Source organism: Aquarana catesbeiana, linkage group LG02 (genome assembly GCF_042186555.1).
Source record: "Aquarana catesbeiana isolate 2022-GZ linkage group LG02, ASM4218655v1, whole genome shotgun sequence".
NCBI lineage: Eukaryota > Metazoa > Chordata > Amphibia > Anura > Ranidae > Aquarana > Aquarana catesbeiana.
Genome location: NC_133325.1, coordinates 301,192,055 through 301,213,621, shown reverse-complemented (window position 1 = coordinate 301,213,621; position 21,567 = coordinate 301,192,055). Strand labels below are relative to the sequence as shown.

General features: G+C 43.0%; 1 protein-coding gene across 2 annotated transcripts in view; it reads left to right on the top strand.

The window, feature by feature from the left end:
• The first annotated feature begins 9,037 nt into the window (after positions 1-9,037).
• The window catches only part of PLCXD1 (phosphatidylinositol specific phospholipase C X domain containing 1), an 80,102-nt gene continuing 67,572 nt past the window's right edge, over positions 9,038-21,567 (top strand). For both annotated transcript variants that reach the window (XR_012241594.1, XM_073614591.1), the window contains exon 1: positions 9,038-9,352. The gene's annotated coding sequence lies outside the window, so the exon portion shown is untranslated. The remainder of the gene's footprint in view (positions 9,353-21,567) is intronic.

The following is a 21,567-nucleotide window of genomic DNA, read 5'->3' as shown; positions in this document are numbered from 1 at the left end:
AGCTTAATATAAGGCAATGTAGCACCAGCATCTGTTTGCATGTAATTAAACATGCAGTGATTACTTGTGGATGATCAGGCCTGGGCACAGTCTGCATCCAGGGCCGATCATAGATAATTGCTGCATGTCCAATTACATGCAAGGTGAACAGCCACAAATGAGGCCTAAATACAGGAGGCTGAACTCTGCTGTCTTCCAGTAGTACAGCCTACAGCAGTCTTCAGCATTCAACATTTCCAAAGCTGTGCATAATCTGTTGTACTTATCCAATAATATTAGGCAAATTGGGGTTAAAGCAAAGGTATTTTTTTGTTTTCTATTCGTTTTTTTTGGTGAAAAAACACAAGTACCATTAATAACTAATCGGAAACCATGAACAATTGTTTCTAACTAGCTGCATAACCTTACTAAGGCTCCATGCACACTTATACAACATAGGAACATGTGTGATTTTGCACATGTTCACCCAGCGCATAAAAATGTTCTGGCGGCTGTGATGCCATTCATTCTTAATGCGCCAGCCAATGTAAGTGCGCTGAAATGCAACACAAAACATGGTAACTTATTGCCATGCGTTGTAGTGCAATGTAATTTTTTTTTTTAAAAAGATGGCTACACTTCTTTTGTGCTATTGTCTTTGAGCAAAAACACAGGCGATCTGTCCCATCTGCATAAGTATGAAAGGAACATAAATAAGCATGAAGATTTTTTGGCAGCTCAATACAAAGCTTGTAATGTTTGCACTCTGAACCCGAAAGTGTTTAGCTCAATTATATTTAAACTTTTAATACTCATTCATGCATGGCAACAACGGTTACTTCCTCTGCAGCAAAGTAGTTTTGCTTTCTTGTACTTTTCTCTTAGTTCCTGTAATGAGTGTTTATTTTATTCCAAGAAGAAGATGATTTGGTACTTTTTATTACATTTAGAGTAGGAATTTTCACATTTATTTCTGGCAAGTCAGAGATTTTCAGTCACTGTTCCCATGTATTATTTCATGTGACTCTATATTGCATTGCATGTTTATAGACCAGGGTTTCTGAACCTTCTTCCACTCAAGGCACCCTTTAAAATTCTGCACAGTCTCAAGGCACCCCATTCTAATGCCGCATACACACGACCGGACTTTCCGGCAGAAAAGGTCCGACTGAATCATCCCATCGGACATTCTGCTCATGTGTAGGCTTCATCAGACTTTTTCTTTCGAAAATTCTGATGGACCTAGAAATAGAACATGTTTTAAATCTTTCCGACGGAATCAATTCCTATCGGGAAAACCGTTCGTCTTTATGCTATTCCGACGGACCAAAAAAGGGCAGCTATTGGCTACTGGCTATTGAACTTCCTTTTTCTAGTCCCATCGTAGGTCATCGCGTTCTAAACGATCAGACTTTGGTGTGATCGTGTGTAGGCAAGTCCGTTTCAGCGGAACTCCGTCGAAAAAAACGCCAGAGTTTATTCCGACGGAAAAACTGGTTGTGTGTACGCGGCATAACATGTAAAAAAACTAAAAACAAATAGTTTTACGCATTGCAGCAGCATCCATACACCTAGGATACCCAATAATAGAGGTGATTTATTCTTTAAAGGCAAATACACTTTTGCACACTGGTACTGACTAGTATTCCAGCATTTATTTGTGCTCATTTTTTCTGCTCCATGCAGCTAACATGACCCCAGTGCAGAGATAGAGGGACATGGGGGCCAAACAAGGATGATGTGCCGGTGCCCAATGTACTCCTTGTCAACCAATGATGTCAATGTAATGCCCAAGATTGTAATGCTGCACAATGAAAACTTGTGGGTTTGTGTATCAAAAAAGTCAGGCTGATCCACTTGCTGGTACACAATTTTGGGGCAATTTCTAAGCATTTTGCCAAGGCACCCCTGAAGTATCCAGAAGACACCCAGTGGTGTTGCTATGGGGGTGGAGGGGGGGCGGAGCGCACCCGGGTGATACCCGCCAGAGGAGTGACACCATCCAGGAAGCAGTTGTGGGTGCTGTCGGGGCCCCCCATCAGTGAAGCAGTGACAGCGCACTGCTTCTCAGCTGAAAAGAACACAGAGGCACTGTGACAGAGGAGAGGCGTGGGCTGTCAGAATGTTTTCCCCCAGCTCACCCCCCCCCCTTTCTCCTGTCAGCAGCGCAAGATAAGAGAGAGCGGCTCTTTACAGGTTTGCCAGCCCAAAAATAGGGGGGGAAGGAGGTGACAAAATGTTGTACTGCACCAGGGCACACCAATCCTAGTGACGCCACTGAAGACACCCTAGGGTGTCCAGTCTTCCTGGTTTAAAAGGGCTGGTATGGACAGTATATAATTAGTAAATCTCAGCTCCAGGATCGACCTTACCTTATACAGATAGTTTAAGCTGGCCATAGATGGATCACAATTTCCTATTGAACCGGTCGAATTTTGATCAATCTATGGCTTGTGAGAAGTTGATCTAATATTTGACTTCTCTCAAACAGGGATGTTGGAAACTTTGAATTCAATCAACGGCTGCAGCCCTGATCAGTGTGTTCTGACATTGAAGGAGTTCCAGGTGTCAAAATACAATAGCACAGCAGGGAGGATTCCTCCATCCACCTCACTTGTGCGGATGGGGGAATCTGTTCGACCCATGTATGGCCAGCCTTACAAGTTATGTCCCAAATAAGTTTTTTTTGCACACTTGTTTTCCAAGATATTATCATTATTATACAAGTTTACTGTATAGAATACTATATAATCTGACCAAAATGAGGGACAAAAGAGGACGGAAGAGAGCCAGAGGAACTTTTTCCAAAAGAAGGACAGTCCCTTCAAATCAGGGACAGTTGGGAGTTATGCTTTACAAAATAAAGAGATATGCTGTTATTAATTCTTGTAATATTATCATTATGAGCCTAATTCATTCATATCTTCCGTCACTTGTGGGAGGATTCTATGTACCATCGCATGTCACTTTTGACCTCTTCTTCCCCACACAGGGCAAACTACATCTCCCATAAGTACATGACAAGGGAATTCCTTATTGGGCATGTTGTTGGGCGCTCCTTGGGCAGTTGAAAAGCAAACAAAGGAGAGCCTGCTCGCCTAGGTGGGAAGAGACAGGAGATGGAGAGAGGTGGTGATGAAACATGGTAGGCGGGCACACTGTGAGAGGTGGTGAGGAGACCAGTCCCCTCAGAGATAAACATTGTAGGAATCTTGCAGGTCTCCAGGGCAGGAAATAACACAATTCAAAACGAAACCTGATACCTTGAGGGAGTAGAAAGCAAGAATGAGGAGGAGCTGATTGCAGCACACATCGCTGAGAGATATACAGAATTCACTACCCAGGGTCAAAGTTTGTTTCCCAAGTGGAGTAGGGCTGTAGATGCTAAATGTAGTTACTCTCAGCAACCAATCAGAGCTCAATGTAATCCATGCAGAGTGTGCACAGTGAGATGTATTTTTACTATTTCTTTGGTAACAGGAGTTCCACACACAGATATTAAGACCCCCTCCTCATCAAAAAAATGAAAGAGCATGCATAACACAAATACTTTAGAATTGTTTGCATTGCCCTCGCCCAGGCACTTGGCATAGGGAGACAGGTAAGCCATTAGTCTCTTTTGTCAGGCTTGTGGTGCTGTGCACTACGGGGAAAGCATGCATTGCTGTTCTCATAGGTGATCAACACTGCCTGGAAAGGTCTGCCTGTGAATTATTTTAGGGCTGAATCAAACTTTGTTGTTCTGTTGCACTGCATTAATGCATACATGTTAATGTGTGTTATGTCGCACATTAATGTGGGCCAGGGCAATCCATTAAAATAAGAAGTCTGCTAATACACCAGAACGGACAAAAAAATGTCATACAGAATATTTATGATGCCGTTCTCCACAATACATGGTGGTGTGTACGTCAATACTAGAGTGTTAGAGTGCTGTTAAAAAAAAAACAAAAAAAAACATTTCTTCATTAGTTTATGGAATTTTTATTATTTTTTACTAGTAATGGCAGCGATCTGCATTTTTTAGCGGGATTGCAACATTGCGGCGGACAGAACGGACACTTTTTTGGGGCCATTGACATTTATAAAGCGATCAAAGCTAAAAATAGCCACTGATTACTGTATAAATGTCACTGTCGGGGAAGGGGTTAACACTAGAGGGCGATCAAGGGGTTAAATGTGTTCCCTAGGGAGGTGTTTCTAACTGTGAGAGAGGGGACTGACTGGAGGAAGAGAGAGATCGTTGTTCCTGATCACTAGGAACAGCAGATCTCTCTCTCTCTCCTCCCCTGTCAGAACGGGGATCTGTTTGTTTACATACACAGAATCCCGTTCTGGCTTTTTGTGTAGTGATCGCAGATGGCTGGCAGACATCATGGGCGCGCACATCGGCTCCGGCGTTGCACCGTGGATGCCCCTATTGTTTTCAAAGCCTACGCCGATTCGCGCACCCGTGCCAACCTGCCGGTGTATAATGGCGACAGCTGGTCGGCAAGTGGTTAATGTGTTGGGCAAAATTATTTTTTTTATAAAATGAAAAGGTGGCCTTCTGGTTTTCATAGTGTCACGTTCACTTTTAGTCAGTATGCTGATGATATGATCTCACTTGTATGCGGTCATAATGCACATTTTGTAGCAGACAGAATTTTGTAGCAGCTGTGCATGGCAACCAATCAGCTTCCATCTTTCTTTTTTAAAGCTATAGAGTGCTTTCACACTATAGCTTATAAAAAACCCTATATGCGATTTATAAGGGCGCATAGCGTGTTATGGTGCATTTTTAGTGCATACTTGGTGCATTTTCTGTATATACGGTATATGACAGCACTTCCTAGACACGTGAGCAAAAAAAAAAAAACATCAAAAAGGCAATGCTGTGCTTTTTTGATGCTTTTTAATGTGTTTCCATTTATGTCTATAGAAGGTACATTTTTTGTGCGGTCTTATCACAGCACATAAAAGATGCTGCATGCAGGACTTTTCAAAAGGCACCGCACAAATGTGAAATGGTAAATATGATTGTAAGGGAAATATTTTTGATGCACTTTTGTCACGCTGTGAATGTGCCTTCTAGCGCTACAAAAGAGCATAGGTGTGAAAGGGCCCAAACGGAACAAGCTGAAGATAGAAACTGGTTATCGTGTACAGCTGCTTCAGATGCTGGCTGCTCCAATTTTTCTAAATCCCCCTACAGCCTTCAAAACTTCACAAAGTGTTGGAGATTATTACAAATATACATCCTATTTCCATTACAAAGAAAAAGCAATATTGATAAAGAAAGCCAAACCTGCCTTATGGTTAGCTACCTTTACATGATTGACAGGGTCTCTTTAAGCAACCATCAGAAAGTTGCTAATTGCATGTTACTCTTGAAGCACCTTAGGACATGCTGTAGGGACCAACAATTGAATGGTATTATATAATTCTTTGGAGTTCAGCGTTAATATATGTGGTGTGCCCGAACAATTATGTAGTTAGTTGTCTGGTCTTGTGGGTTTCAAGTCCCATGTCTCGACAGCTTCACTTATGTCTAACTTTTTATGGGAACTTATTTCTAACCAAGACCTTTACAGATGTTTATGGGACCCTTCAGTTCTTCTTTCTATGAAAATAAAAGGGTAATGGAGAATATGACTCCAAAAAGCCAGCTGAATACAAATTCTCAATTGGGCACTACTTTGTCAGTGCAAGCTTTTTTGTAAATACAGAAGATATTTCCAAGTTATGCCATATAACTAGAATTCCAGGGGTCTTCCCAGCTGTAAAAATATCCCAGTAACTGCAATGTGGGATATCAGCCCATACATGTCTGCTGGTATTCAAAAATGTGTTGCGTAAGCAAGATATGTGAAAACACTTTCTAATGTGTGGTGTTGAAGGAGTGTTTGCTTTCCTTCTCTTCTATACAGCTCTATGGAATGCAGTATGTTCATGTAACTAATTATGACAGTTCTATGTACAATGTACAACGTGTATTTTATCTACTTACAAACCTTGCAGTTTCTACGGGAAACGTAGTGAGAATTTATGTAGGCTGCTAATGAAGAGATCTTCATCTACAAGTGCCAGCTACATGGATGTCATGGTGATGCAAAGGCTTAAAGTGGTTGTAAAGGCTGAAAGTTTGCACCTTAATGCAGCTTAATAAAGCTGGGTAGGCAACCTCTCAGAGGAGGGGCGGGGGGGGGGGGGGGGTGGCCCTTTAAAGAACATAACTATCAAGAGCTCAATAAAAACACAGCATAGTGTCCTGTGCCCCACACTCCCACTAGTGTCCTCCACTACCCTTTACATCATTCCCCTCACAATAGTGTCCTCGCCCCCCCCCCCCCACCAACACTAGGGACCTCTGCCCCCCCTATACAATAGTGTCCTCTGCCTCCTCATAGCAGTGTCACACCCCCCACCTATAGTGTCCTCTGCCCCCTCCACCCCGCAGTAGGGTCCTCTGCCCCTCCTAATATTGCAGTGTCCTGTGCCCCCCCAAAGCAGTGTCTTCTGTCACCCTTCACATCACACCCCCAACTGTAGTGTACTCTGTCCCCTTCACATCACAACCCCCCCCCCCCCCTGTAGTGTCATCTGCACCTCCATAGCAGTGTCCTGTGCCCTCTCAAAGAGCAGTGTCCTCTATCCCCTTCACACACCCCCACTGTAGTGTCCTTGCCCCCCCCCCCCCCCAAAGCACTGTCCTTTGTCCCCTTCACACCCTCCTCGCACTGTAGTATCCTCTGCACCCCCACCAATGTGGGTCCTTTGTTCCCTTCACCCCCCCACCCACTTTTGTATCCGCTGCCCCCCCATAGCAATGTCCTCTGTCCCCTTCACACCCTCCCCCCACTGTAGTATCCCCTGCGCCCCCCAATGCAGTGTCCCATGTCCCCTTCACCTCCCCACTGTAGTGTCCTCTGCGCCCCCCCATGCAGTGTCCTCTGTCCCCTTCAACCACCTTGACTGTAGTGTCCTCTGCCCCCCCATGCGATGTCCTCTGTCCCCCCCACTGTAGTGTCCCCTGTCCCCCAAAGTAATGTCCTCTGTCTCCTCCCCCCCGCTGTAGTGTCCTCTGTCCCCTTCACCCCCCTCCCACTGTAGTTTCCTCTTCACCCCCTGTGTAGTGCCCTCTGTACCCCCCATGTAGTGTCCTCTGTCCCCTTCACCCCCCCACTGTAGTTTCCTCTTCACCCCCCCCCCGTGTAGTGTGTGTCCTCTGTGCCCCCCATGTAGTGTTCTCTGTCCCCTTCACCTCCCCAATGTAGTGTCCTCGGTCCCCTTTACCCCCCCCACTGTAGTGTCCTCTGCCCCCCCATGAAATGTTCCCTTTCCCTTACCGCTTGTTATGGGGGAACTCGTGCAGGCTCAATTCAAAGCCATTGGCCTAGACAGCGGGACTCCCCAGCTCCTGCAATACTGCCTTTGATTGACAGCAGTGGGAGCCAATGGCTCCCAGTGCCTCAGCAAGGCCAGCGAGACCTGAAAGTGAGGAGACAGAAGAGTTGCAAAGATGCAAAGTGCTGGATCGAATGAGAGCTCAGGTAAGTATAAGAAGGAGGGGGGGGGGGGGGGCTGGGCCAATACTGATGCCTAAACACTTTTTTACCTCAACGCAAAAGAGATACATTGAGTTAAGGTAAAAAATGTTTAACTTACCCGAGCCCAATCTCAATCCAGCAATGTGCACGAGAGCAGTGTCTCTCTCCTGTCTCTCCCTTCTCACTGGGTAGATTGATAGCAGCGGGAGCCATTGGCTCCCACTGCTGTCAATCAAATTCTGTGACGAAGGAGGAGGGGGTGGGACCGAGTCGTCCTCTCTGTGTCTCTAGTCTCAGACGAAAATTAAAAACTGCAAAGGTGATCTAATACCACCAAAGGAAAAGAAGGGGGGGGGGGGGTGTGTAAATCTTTCAGGGGTCAAGTGGTTAGATTGTGTTTGTGTACACTACAATTTATTAAAGCGGACTTTCATCTTTCCATCTAATAAATCTTCTGCCCTTGTTGTTTTAATTTTGGATAGTAAAACATTTATTTCTGCCAGTAAATACTTTATACAGCCCACTTCTTGTTTCTTGTCTGGTCATCAGCCTAGGCTTATGACAACATGCACAGCTCTCTCTCTCACTCTCCTGAGAGTTTGCCAGAAAAGGAGGGGGGGTGAGTCATAAGAGGGCCAATGAGAGCTGCAGAGCTGGAGGTGTGCCTCTGTGTGTCTGTGTATATTCAGGCAGCTTCAGCTGCCCACAGTTAAAATGGTTGCCACCAGACTCCGTTGAGAGAGATTTCTGCAGCATATTTGGCAAGTGCAGAATTACAGTATATATAAAATAATATGCAAAGTGATTGGAGGGAAGCTTCAGAATGGTAAAGATGTTTTTATTACAAATTATGTGAGCAGACTGCAGTTCTTCTTTAGTGCCGGTTCTCACTACAGCGACCTGAAAGTCAGCACAACTTTGCCAGGCAACTTCAGGGAATTCCTGGGTAATCATCCTTGTAATGTTGGATCCAAATCACATCAATTAAGATAAGGATCGGACTTGGAGGCGACTTCCATTGAAATCTATGGGTACAAGTCGGCTAGAAGTCGCCTTGAAGTAGTACAGGAACCTTTTCTAAACTCAGAGCGACTTCAGTAGTGTACATTTAAGACGGCTCTCATTCACTTTAATGGAATTTCTTATGTTCAGCAACTTGGGGCGACTTGAGGTCTGACAAGTCGGATCACAAGTCGCTGTAGTGTGAACCGGCACTTAAAGTGTATTTTTTTTTCAAAAAAATTTGTGTTTGAATAACCGCTGGACAAATATTCTGTATTTGTAACATAAAATATTGCAACATTTTATTCTCTAGGGCTTCTGATTGTAAATATATAATGTTCTAAAAAAAATTTCTAGCAAGAAAAAAGGCAGATTTTTACATGTAGAGGAATGTCAGAATTGGCCTGGTGGGTCACGCAGTTAAAGTTCTTGAAATATGAGATTCCAGTGATTGGGTTTACTTATCCATTTCATTATTCTGGCTGTTTCATAAGTCACCTGTAGGTGTCACTGTGACAGTCAACAGACTAAGGGAAGTGAGTTTTCTCCACCCCCCTGGACGTAATGCTCCAGTCCTTCATCTAGGATGACAGACAAGTAGGGATTGTACTACTCCTGTTTCTAAGGGAGGGGAGAGCCAGCCCCCCTATTGGATGTACCCCACCATCGCAGCGGGGAGAGAAGAGCGGCTGATCTACCAATGGCTGTAGCGGTGGGCGGATCCTCGGAGTACCTGTGTGTCCAGATAGAGGCGGCCGAGGATCTATAGTATGATCCGGAATGTAGGGAAGGCTTGGATTCCATGTCCCTATAGACATCCCTATAGACAGTGTGCGCTGCTGGTGAGTACACCGACCCCACTGATTACTGCATTACTATTGGCTACTTCCTATCATGGTAATAGCATCCTACTAGAAAGGATCAGATGGGATAAGGCTGCCCAGGGCTGATCTGTCACTTTATTCATCTGATTCATCTAGATCATTTATTCATCTAGATCATTTATTGATATCATTTATTCACCTGATTCATCTGCAGTAATCATATTGTCCTAAAAGGTGCATTACTTACAAATTGGAATTTATTTCATCAAGATCTGTTTCAAACTCTCTATTGTCACGATCGGTTTGGAATATTTTTAAACCACAATTTATTTTTAACCAGCTATGAACTAGGGTGACTTTTTTGGAGTGACCCCCCCCCCCACATTAATGATTTTCTATGGAATTGCTAAAGGGTGAATTTGTCGCTTAGTAATTAAGATTCAGTACACACCGTAAGACGATCGGATGATTGATCGTCCGCTTTTTTTTTTTTTTGCATGCTAGTCTCATATCGAAAATAAAGAGTTTACTAAAGTTACGAAATTCTCATATGACAGAATAAAAATTCGGAAGCGACGTCATGTGTTGTGTATTTATATTGTATTTTCCAACAACTGTACTGATTAAACAAAAATTGTATTATCAGGTATTGTACAAGAAAATTTTCTGTGTTTGTCCCTTTGGATAATATTGGTGATCGACTCCCGAAAGCTGTGTAATAACGATCAGATTATCGCACGACTGCGTCGAAAGCGGTATTTTTCGTACAATTTTTTTTTGATCGTCTGTACGGGCCATTAGGCTCGGTTCACACTTCTGCAGTTTACTTTTGATCTACTTCTGCAGCGCATGTTTTGTCACACATGTTATTGAGCCTAGGTTCACATTTGTGCAAACACAAGACATGGCATGTGATTCGCATCCGCACTGTGCGGCCGATCGCATGCAATGTCTGTGCAATGCGAGTTCAGCCATACAGTTGTATGGCTGAACTCGCATTGAATTTGCCCAAAAAGGGTGCAGGGACTCCCCCCCCCCCCCGCACTGAAATCAGATCGCATGGGTGTTCTCACCTATACAATCCGATTCTTGTGCGATTCTTGTGCGAGTTCGCACTGCGATCTGTGAACCGATCTAGGGGTGTCATTAACATTGTATTGAAACCCGCAGCGGTACGCAGAGGGCAGTGGGAACTGTCTGCGGGAGAGATGCGATCCGGGAACTGGTGCTGGAATCGCACTGGTTCCCGCATCGCTATAGTGCTGAATGCGTTTTGCTTTTTTTTTAGTTGTTTTTTCTTGTATGTATTTACGCGCAATTTTGCCCAAACTTATTCTCACGTTCACAATATGTTAATGGACATTTGTGCACATGAGTCCTAAATTACTGACCAAAAATGCAGATTTTTCTATTTTTTTTTCCTAACTAAAGTATACAAGGCGCTTGTTTACGTGCCTGTGTGCATAGGCACATTACAAATAATGGGATGTATTTTAGCTCAGTAAAAAAATAAGCTGTACTGAGCTTTTTCAAGCTGAAGTGTGCAAGAGGAATAAGGAAATCGGGCAAACGATCGTCCCATTTTCGTTTTTGTTTCACAGCAAGTCGGAACCGAGGAAGGAAATAATGTACGAATATTCTCATATGGCAAAGGCTTTTTTTTTTCTTTTGTTTATTGTTTCTGATTTTTCTTGTACAAAAATCGTACGGAAATTGTACACATTTGTCCGTTCTGTTCCCGTACGAGAAACATTTTGGAGTTTGGTACTTCGTTTGGAAGGTTGGAATCGGCTGTCAAAAGTTGTGTACACACTACAAAAAAAATCATAGGACCATTCCTCGGATGGAAATGATTTTCTAATAGTGTGTACAAGCCTTACATTGTTGAAATTAGTGATTAATAATAATAATGAATTTCCGCTACAAAATTGCCTGTCAGATATCAGCCTTATGGTGACTACATGCTTTGATTTTATTATGCGATCGATTCAATCAAAACAATCAATCGATTTGATTCTGTCAAAATGATCGAATCAGCAAACAATCAAATAGGCATAATTTCCCTAGACTTTACTTACATCAGATCTGAGCAAACTGAGTCAATCAGCCAGGGTGCCAAATTATCTTTCATGTTGCATCGATTGCTAGCACTGAGATGATTTGTTCATGAATTTGATTTTGATTGATCAGAATACGAGATTACATGATAAAACTAGAGATGTAGTCAGTAACTTGAAGTAGAACTAGAGGCAAAACTTTTTGGATATAGTAAGGGAGGGTTAGAACCCCATCAGATTTTTTATTTTGGCCATCTGTGCCTCATTGCAGAGATTTTACTTCACTTCCTGTCTCATAGCCAAACAGGAAGTGAACGGAAATCCCTGCGAATTAAGGAAATTTCCTGGGGATTCCCAGGTCACCAGAACTAGTGTCCCCATTGCAAGATTTCCCCTCTATTACTTATCTGGGGATTTTTTTTTTACTTTCATTTTCAATGATAATGGTAAACAGGAGAAATAGAGAGGGGGAATCCCCCTAACGGGGGCACAGACAGCAATAAAACCTGACAAATGTTCTAATCCATCTCTACTCTATCCAAAACAAAAAAAAAAAAGTTTTGCCTTTATACTTTTATACTTTAAACTAGAGCTCCAGTCTCCCCCAGAAAATGTAAAAGTCAGCAGCTACCAATACTGTAGCTGCTAAACTTTAATATAAGGACACTTACCTGTCCAGGGATCCAGAGTTGTCCTCATCTGAGCTGATTCTTCAGTCGGCTTCGGGTGCAGGCGCCGGCATCTTAAGTAAGGGAAACCGGCAGTGAAGCCTTGCAGCTTTATGAATGGTTCCACAATCTTCTGGGACCTGTGATGTGTCCCAGAAGGCTGCAGGCGAAGGAAGGGGGGGGGGGACTTCTACTCAGATCGCCTCGGTCATCTGACCAGAAGTGGGTGCGGGTACCTGTCAAAACCAGGTACCTGCTCCCCGTTCCCCCTTCAAAACTTAAAGAAGAGGGGGAGGGGGGTGCAAAGAAGCGGAACTTCCCCTTTTGGGTTTTCCGCTTTAAGTCTTATCTTTTAGCTATTGAAATCTATTTTCCTGCATGCCATATCGATCAAATGGGTTATGGATCAGTTATTACGATTTAGAGAGATGGATCGAAAAAAAATGACATTACTTGTTGAAGCATGCATGGCCATCTCAAAGTGCTTGTAAGTGATCACCTTGTAAAACAACCCATTCCGTTTTAAATAGAAATGAAAGGCAAAACATTTGTGTATATTAATCTAAGAAAACATTATAAATACCTTTTTTCCCTTTTTTTATAAATGATCACAGTCTCTCTGTTCTCAGCTGCATAAGATCTGGGGGAGGAGAAGCAGCAGCACACTAATCTTCCCAGAGAATGGCTGTGCAGCAGGGGGGTAACAGGACAAGTCTGATCGTTGGAGGAGAGCAGGCTGAGATCCCAGCATAGCTAGAGAACTGACCGTGTTCGCCTGCTTAGTGTGGTCAGTTTTTAATTGGAAAGCAGGGAGACTAGCAGGAACACCAGGGATTTCACACAAAAGAAGCAATACAAAGAGAACAGGATACTTTTTCATACAAGTACATGGTACAGCAGGCACATATCAGGAATATGATGTGTTGGGGTAACAAACAGTTTAAGGACGATGATACACAAGCGACTCTCATTTGAGATACCAAGCTGTATAGCGAAATGGTTGCTTGAGTTTTTGTAGTCCAACTATTTGTCAAAACCGGTAGTGACAGGATTGCTAAGAAGTTGCCTGTTTGTCCTATGTAATCGCTCCATCTGTATCCACACATACATTATGTCATTCTCAATGATAGTGAGCAAGATTCAGCAGTGTTTGTGCCAGCAACAAACTGACATCTCACTGTGTGTGGCTACGGAGGGAACGATTCCATAGGGGCACACGGGCAGACTTTTTACTGATCCTCCAAATGGTGATTTGTTACTAGTGGCAGAATCACCCCTGCGTCATCAGCCTAAAGCTCACAACACACATTACAATCTGATTGTACAATCTCCTTTAGATCTACCAACTATGTAGTGCAAGAGCCTTCCTGATTGGATACACATTGGATGGTTTAGGTAGGTCCTCATATTACATAGACAGATTTTGCGAAAGTGTCTCTCATGCATTCTGAAAGTGGCGCAGCATGAGCCAAATTCAAATACAACCTCTAGACAGGTATATGACTTTGGCGCATTCTTCCCCACTTTAACAAAGCATGAGAAACACGTTCGCAAAATCTGTCTTTATGAATTCCAGGGTGTGTGCGTTAAACTTAAAGGCACAGTCAGTCACACTAAATAGTTGCGTTAGCGCACACTATGGCACGTTTCAATAAAGTAGTTTTATTCATTTAAAGAGGCTGGAAATGCACAGAACAACAGACCCACAGGAGTAGGTTACCATGTGTTGCTGTTCTCTGCATGCAGGTGTGTTGGCGTGCCAAGCGCGCTACCGCACCACACCAGTGTGAATGGGCTTTAGTGTTTATTTTAAAAGAACGCAATGCAACTAACTGCCTCAGTACACAACTATTACTGCACTGTGCACAAGCCAAACTGGCATGTTTTGCCATATCTCCTCTGTCTGGAAGGGGTTTTAAGAGATCAGCCACATACTGGTTCCTGGAAGATGGTGTCACTCATATTTGTGCACTGCAGCCAACATGCAACAGATCTCAGCAAGATTATTAATGTGCTTACAGATTTTTAACCTTTCTTCAGAATTGAGGGATGACATGGAACACATACCCCTGCTGTTGATTACACCATGAAACGTTCTCTTAAATAATGCAGATATCAAAGTGCAAAGGCTTGTCACAATCAACATGCCAGAATTTTTATTATTCCGATTACCCTATAATTAAAAAAAGTAAGCTAAAGCTTTGAGCTACCGCAACGATTGTCACTGCTCATTTAAATAAGCCCGCCTCTTTTGTCATTTGTGCCATCTTTCTATAAAACAAACAATCCTGAGTAAGATTTCAATAATGCCATAAAACATATTTCTACTTTTGCAATCAAATTTGCGAAAACCCCACTATAGGTTTATGTGTTCCCATTCACACAACATACTAAAAAGAAATGTAAAAATATTTCTTAGTTTCTTAGGACGGGGCCTTGAACAAGTTCATAGTGAGTCTATCCCAATTGAAAGGCCAAGGAGACGGTATAGTTCACCAAAAAAAGGGGAAGTTTGGCTTTGCACCCAAGAGGGGAAGTGCTGTTTTAAGTTCACTCCTCCCCCATATTTGGCATGTCATTTTTATTTTGGGGGGGAGGGGAGAGCACGGGTAACTGGTTTTGACAGATACCAGCTGCCACTTCGGCCCAGATCGCCTCATCACAGGTCCCAGAAGACTGCAGGACCATTCTAGCACATGCACAGTGGGCAGCCAGCTAAGAAGCCAAAAGCTGGATAGCCGGCTGCCCACAGTTAGGCCAGTGAAGAATTAGGGGGAGGATAGCGCTGGATCCCTGAATAGGTAAGTGACCTTATATTAATAGTCAGCAACTGCAGGATTTGCAGCTGCTGACATTTAAGGTTTTTTTTTGCCCAGACTGAACAACTGCTTTAGGCCTTTGTTAGACAGACTGTGTTCAAATCTACTTTACACAGATAATGATATCTGCCAGCACAGTACAGAAAGGGTCTATTATGGCAAACACAGCTCCCCAGCACCCGCACCCCTCATAGAGAACTAAGAAGGATCAGTAAAGTGCATATGAAATGGTAAGCTACCATTTTGAAATATTTTTTGACATTATGCTATGTGGATGAGAACATGTACCAAATATAAACCAGGTGTTGTCCCAATGTGGCTGCAAAAGTGGACACACACTAATAAACCTAAGAACCTTTTTTTTTCCTGCATGCCAAGTAATGCGTAACAGTAACACTTTTGAAGATCTTAGTACTTCCCCTGACAATTCCCGTATATGTTTTTATTTCCAAAAGGATGGTGCTATCTTTTTTCAGGCATCATTAAGGAACAGATTCTACTTTCTAGTTTGAGATGCTGGCTCAGAGATGACAATCATGTGAATCCCAGAGAAAGCACTATTCAAAATTGCTGACATCCTCTCAGCCTAGTCAAAGCAACTTGATTCCAGTTCAAAGACTGCCTTTTAATGATTAAAATACAAAACTTTTTTGGGAAATAATACTGTTGCTATATATATTGTAAAATGTGAGGAATGTATTTGTGCTGACATGCAATGTCTCGCCTTGCCCAAAATGTCTGCATAAATATACAAGCTGCCAAACTAGTTGGCATTTCCCTGAGATACTTTAGTATCAATGAAGGAAATTCTAGGAGCTTTTCTAGTGAAAACTTCCTCATTACCTCATCAATCATCTTTCTGGCATTGGCTATGGTGTAATCTCCAGCAAAGAAAACCACCAAGCAGGACTCGTCACTATTTTTCAGACGTTGTCCCCAAGTGACCGGCACTATGCTCCGGTTACCATCTGTAGAAATGCGTACTGCTTTCAGTTCCTCGGAGTCAGGGAGGGGCACACAATCTTGCACTGCACAGTCACTTGCAAGAAGACTCCAGTTGGTCTCTCCCGACACGGGGGTGAAGTCGTGGATGTTGCTCCATGTGTTGTTGAAGATGCTCAGCCCTGCATCCTTGAACTGTTAAATCTGGTAAATCTGGTAAATCTAAAGTTGATTGTACAAAGTGTGTATGGTCAGATGGTAAGCTGCATGGTGACCCTAAAGGGAAATCATTTGGTATTATTTGTTAGTAAGGTCACTGTCACAGGGGCTGCGTTTTTTTTAAACTGAAAAACATAAAATAGGTGGAAATGTGGAGCTGCTGGCAGTCAGTTTTCATAGGAAAAATAAACATTATACTAGATCTAATGCAGGTAGTAAGAAATGTACAATTCTTCTAAAGATTTTGGGGGTTATTTACTAAAGGAAAATCCACTTTGCACTGAAAGTGTACTTGGAAGTGCAGTCGCTGTAGATCCGAGGGGGACTGGCAAGGAAAATAAAAAACAGCATTTTAGCTTGCACATGATTGGATGATAAAATCAGCAGAACTTCTCCTCATTTCAGATCTACCCCTTAGATTTACAGCGACTGCACTTCCAAATGCACTGTCAGTGCAAAGTGGATTTGCCTTTCATAAATAACCCCCTATATGTGCATAAAATCTGCAGATATCTATGTCCTGGATGCAACGGTTTAAAGTTGTGGGGGGGGGGGGGGGGGGCGGAGTTTTTTTTTTTTTTTTACTTTTCCAAGTTTTTATTTAAAAAATAGCAGTTTGCAACAATGTAAAACGTTGCATTAGGACAGATAAGGTACACCCAAAGGATGATGGAGTGTATTAAATACAGGTGTAGCATGGTACAAAAGATGGAGTTAGCCTTTGAGGAAGCCTTTTCATTTGAATAAGCTGCCAGCACACCAGAATGGACAAAATAATGCACATGCACCTTTTTTTCTGATGCAGCCAGGGCTGGCCCTACCATGTGTCCCGCTGGGTCTATGGGGCCCAGGTGGCACTTTAAGAAGGGCGGTGCCAGGGCCGTCTTTAACGTAGGGCAAATGCCCCATGCCCAGTCACTGTTTTGGGGCCCAAAGCAGCTGCCCCTGGAGCCCACGCTGCCTGCACATTGGGGGCTGCCCCATGATGCCACTAGCATTGAGCTGTAGTGCACAGGGAGTAGGGGAGGCAGGGGGGCCAGGAGTGCCGCCGACCCTCAGACCCCACCCCGATGCAGTTTGTATGCTTGGGATAAGGCTGAGGCTGCAGATGCAGCTAAGTAAGGTGCTCGGAGTGGGAGCAGCAGTGCTAAGATCCCCGGAGTGCAGATCGCATGTGGAGCTGGCTGGCAAGTAGGTCCTTCTCCCCAGTGTGATGTGCAATTAAACTGGCTGCCTGTGTGGATTGTCTGATGAGGCTGCACTTGTGGGCACTGATGGACACTGATAGGCTGCACTGGTGGGCACTGATGAGGTGGCACTGATAGGCTACACTGGTAGGCACTGATAGGCTGTCACTGATGGGCACTGGTGGGCATTGATGAGGTGGCACTGATGGACACTGAGGGGTACTTTTAGGATGCACTGATGGGCACTGATGGAAACTGATAGGCTGCACTGGTGGTACTGATGAGGTGGCACTGATAGGCTGCACTGGTGGGGACGTATGAGGGGGCACTGATGGACACTGATGAGGCTGCACTGGTGGTTACTGATGAGGTGGCACTGATAAGCTGCACTGATGTGCACTGATAGGCTGCACTGGTGGGCACTGATGAGGTGGCACTGATAGGCTGCACTGGTGGGCACTCATTAAGTGGCACTGATGGACACTGATTGGCTGCAGTGGTGGGCTCTGATGAGGTGGCACTGATGGGCACTGATTATCTGCACTGATGAGGGGGCACTGATGGACACTAGTCTGTCCATATACTATCCTAGCCTGTCCATATGCTGCCCTGGCCTACCCCTATACAGCCCTATCTCAGTGGCATATCATGCATGGGTGCAACATCTTCACTGCACACGGGGACTGAGCGGTGGGGGGCCCACTGTGCTGACACACACACTGCACCCAAAGATGCCCTAGGGTTCCAAGATGTAGGAGAGGTAACATGGTGGTATGTCATAATTTTGCATATAGACAAGGTGCTGTTGCATGTAAATTCCTGATAAATGAAATTTTAGTTTTAATTATCATGATATAAAATAATGGATGTGGGGGCCTTTTGGTGGGCGTGATTTTTTTTGGGGGGCATTTCATTCTTGGATCCAGGCAGCACAATGCCAGCCCTGGATGCAGCGCACCACAACATTTGGTAGTGCATTGTGGAAGTATGTTAGGATGCCATTCAAAATTAATGTTTGCGTCTGTAATGCAATGTTTTAGAGCCAGCCTATGTACAATTCACACCTGTGCAAGGGAGTAACTATAGCATAGTGGACAATACAAGTGCTATAGGGCCAAATGTTACATAGTTACATAGTAAGTGAGGTTGCCTATCTGTGCAATGAGTGCAGGGATGGGGAGAGGAGCTCAGCAGCAAAGCACATTGTCCATAGGGGGGCTGGTCTGGTGGGGCACAGCTGAAATGTGTTTATGTTTATTAATGCTACAAAAGAAAAAAAAAGTGCAGTGCTAATTTACTAATCAATAACTTAACAATAATAGTGGAACCCTCTAATGTATGGTAATTTCAATAAACTTCAATATTACCGCAATGCCAGTGTCTGGGATATGTAACTTCACATATAATACACATCAAACTGAAAATAAAACATAAAAAATGAAACTTAGCAAAAATGGTGGAAACCCCTCTTATAGATATTAACTTCATAGTGCAATAATTCTAGTGATTTCACATGTAATACACATCAAAAGAGGAAAAAGACATAAAACAATTTAAAAACTTAGCAGGGGTGGTGGAAACCCCTCTACAGATATTTGCAATAAAAATTAAGTTCAAGTGCAATAATTCACATTATAATAGTACCTAAAACATAAAATTCAGTGTGACAATCTATAAAAAAAAAAAAGTGCACTAATGGTGGGAAACTCCCAACTAAAAAGTTGAAGTGAATTTGTAACGCAAATATTTGATGTGTGTGTGTGTGTGTGTGTGTGTGTGTGTGTGTGTGTGGGGGGGGTTCCTGTTAAGTTTTATTTATTCATTCTCCTTTTGATGCGTATTACATGTGAAATCACATATCACTGGAATTGTTGCACTTGAATTTAATCTGTATGGCAAATATCTATAAGAGGGGTTTCCACCATGCCTGCCAAGTTTCATTTTTTATGTTTTATTTTCAGTTTGATGTGTATTATATGTAAAGTTACATATCATGGAGACCGGTACTGTGGTAATATTGAGGTTTATTGAGATTTCCATACATTAGAGGGTTCCACCATTGCTGTTAAGTTATTGATTAGTAAGGTAATGCTGCACTTTTTCGTTTTTTTTCTCATGCCAATGTTCACATGCTGATGTAAAGCAGTATGTCCCGGCTCTTTCATTCTGTGTTGTGGCTAGGGATGTGCTCATATATACCATACAAGCACTAAATGCTGTTACAAAGATCTCAACACTTCAGGCGGAGGAAAATTTTCAATACTGAATTACAGCAGAGTACAGTGTGTATAATATATCATTATGGGCATGTGTCTACAGTTCAGTAATGATTAAATAAAGCATGTAAGGGCAATATCTGCTGTTGTGGCTGGAGAGGGAGAGATGGCATGTGAAGGTAGCAGCTACAGCCAGTAAAAGTAAACCTAAAGGAGGGAGAATTCTATATTTAATGAAAGTAGACTACATAGAATATATATATTTACATAGTTACAAAGTAGGTGAGGTTGAAAAAAGACACAAGTCCATCAAGTCCAACCTATGTGTGTGATTATATGTCAGTATTATATTGTATATTCCTGTATGTTGCGGTAATTCAGGTGCTTATCTAATAGTTTTTTAAACTATCAATGCTTTAAATCGATATCAATGACATGGTATTGATAAGAGCTATTTTATCTAAGGGAAGTTCCCAAAACATGGCCTGTTGGGAGTACTTGAGGACTGAGGTTGAGAACCACTGCTTCAGGAAACACATTGCATGAGACTGCTAGAGATCACTTCTTTTGCAGCCACTTTACAAACCAACACTGCCATGCTTGTACTCTCTACAGCCCACATAAATTTATTGTGCCACAGCAAGATACAAAATATCAGAGGAAAGTAAGTAAGTAGTATTAAGAAAGTAAGGTAGTGTGAAAGAAATACACAAAACCATTTAACTTGTAGAAACCAGTCTAAAGTATTTTTTTTCACTGGCAAGCAAAGACATAGGTAAGGAAAACACAAACAATTGTCAGCAGTTGCTTAAAGTATTCATACCCCTTGAAATTTTCCACATTTTGTTATGCTACAACCAAAATCGTAAATGTATTTTATTGGGATTTTATGTAATAGACCAGGGATATGCAAACAGCTGGAGGTCTACTAATTGCATATCTCTGTGATAGACCAACACAAAGTGGCACACAATTGTGAAGTGAAAGGCAAAAGATAAATGGTTTTAAAATTTGTTTACAAATAAATATCTGGAAAGTGTGGCGTGCATTTGTATTCAGTCCCCTTTACTCCGATACCCCTAACTAAAATCTAGTGGAACCAATTGCCTTCAGAGGTCACCTAATTGTGTAATTTAATCTCAGAATAAATACAGCTGTTCTGTGAGGCCCTCAGAAAACAGCATCATGAAAGCCAAGGAACACACCAGACAGGTCAGGGATAAGGTTGTGGAGAAGTATAAAGCAGGGTTGGGTTATAAAAAAATATCCCAAGCTTTGAACAATTCACAGAGCACAGAGCACTGTTCAATCCATCATCCAAAAATGGAAAGAGTATGGAACAACTGCAAACCTACCAAGACATGGCCGTCCACCTAAACTGACAGGCTGGTCAAGGAGAGCATTAATCAGAGAAGCAGGCAAGTGGCCCATGGTAACTCTGGAGGAGCTGCAGAGATCCACAGCTCAGGTGGGAGAATCTGTCCACAGGACAACTATTAGTAGTGCACTCCACAAATATGGCCTTATGGAAGAGTGGCAAGAACAAAGCCATAAGAAGTCCTGTTTGCGAGAAGCCATGTGGAGGACACAGCAAATATGTGGAGGAAGGTGCTCTGGTCAAATGAGACCAAAACTGAACTTTTTGGCCTAAAAGCAAAACGCTATTTGTGGCGGAAAACTAACACTGCACATCACGTTGAACACACCATCCCCATCGTGAAACATTGTGGTATCATCATGTTGTAGGAATGCTTTTCTTCAGCAGGGACAGGGAAGCTGGTCAGAGTTGATGAGAAGATGGATTGAGCCAAATACAGGGCAATCTTAGAAGAAATTCTGTTAGAGTCTGCAAAATACTTAAGACTGAGGCGGGGGTTCACCTTCCAGCAGGACAATGACCCTAAACATACAGCCAGAGCTACAATGGAATGGTTTAGATCAAAGCATATTCATGTGTTAGAATGGCCCAGTCCAAGTCCAGACCTAAATCCAATTGAGAATCTGTGGCAAGACTTGAAAATGGCTGTTCACAGATGCTCTCCATCCAATCTGACAGAGCTTGAGCTATTTTGCAAAGAAGAATGGGCAAAAATTTCACTCTTTAGATGTGCAAAGCTGGTAGAGA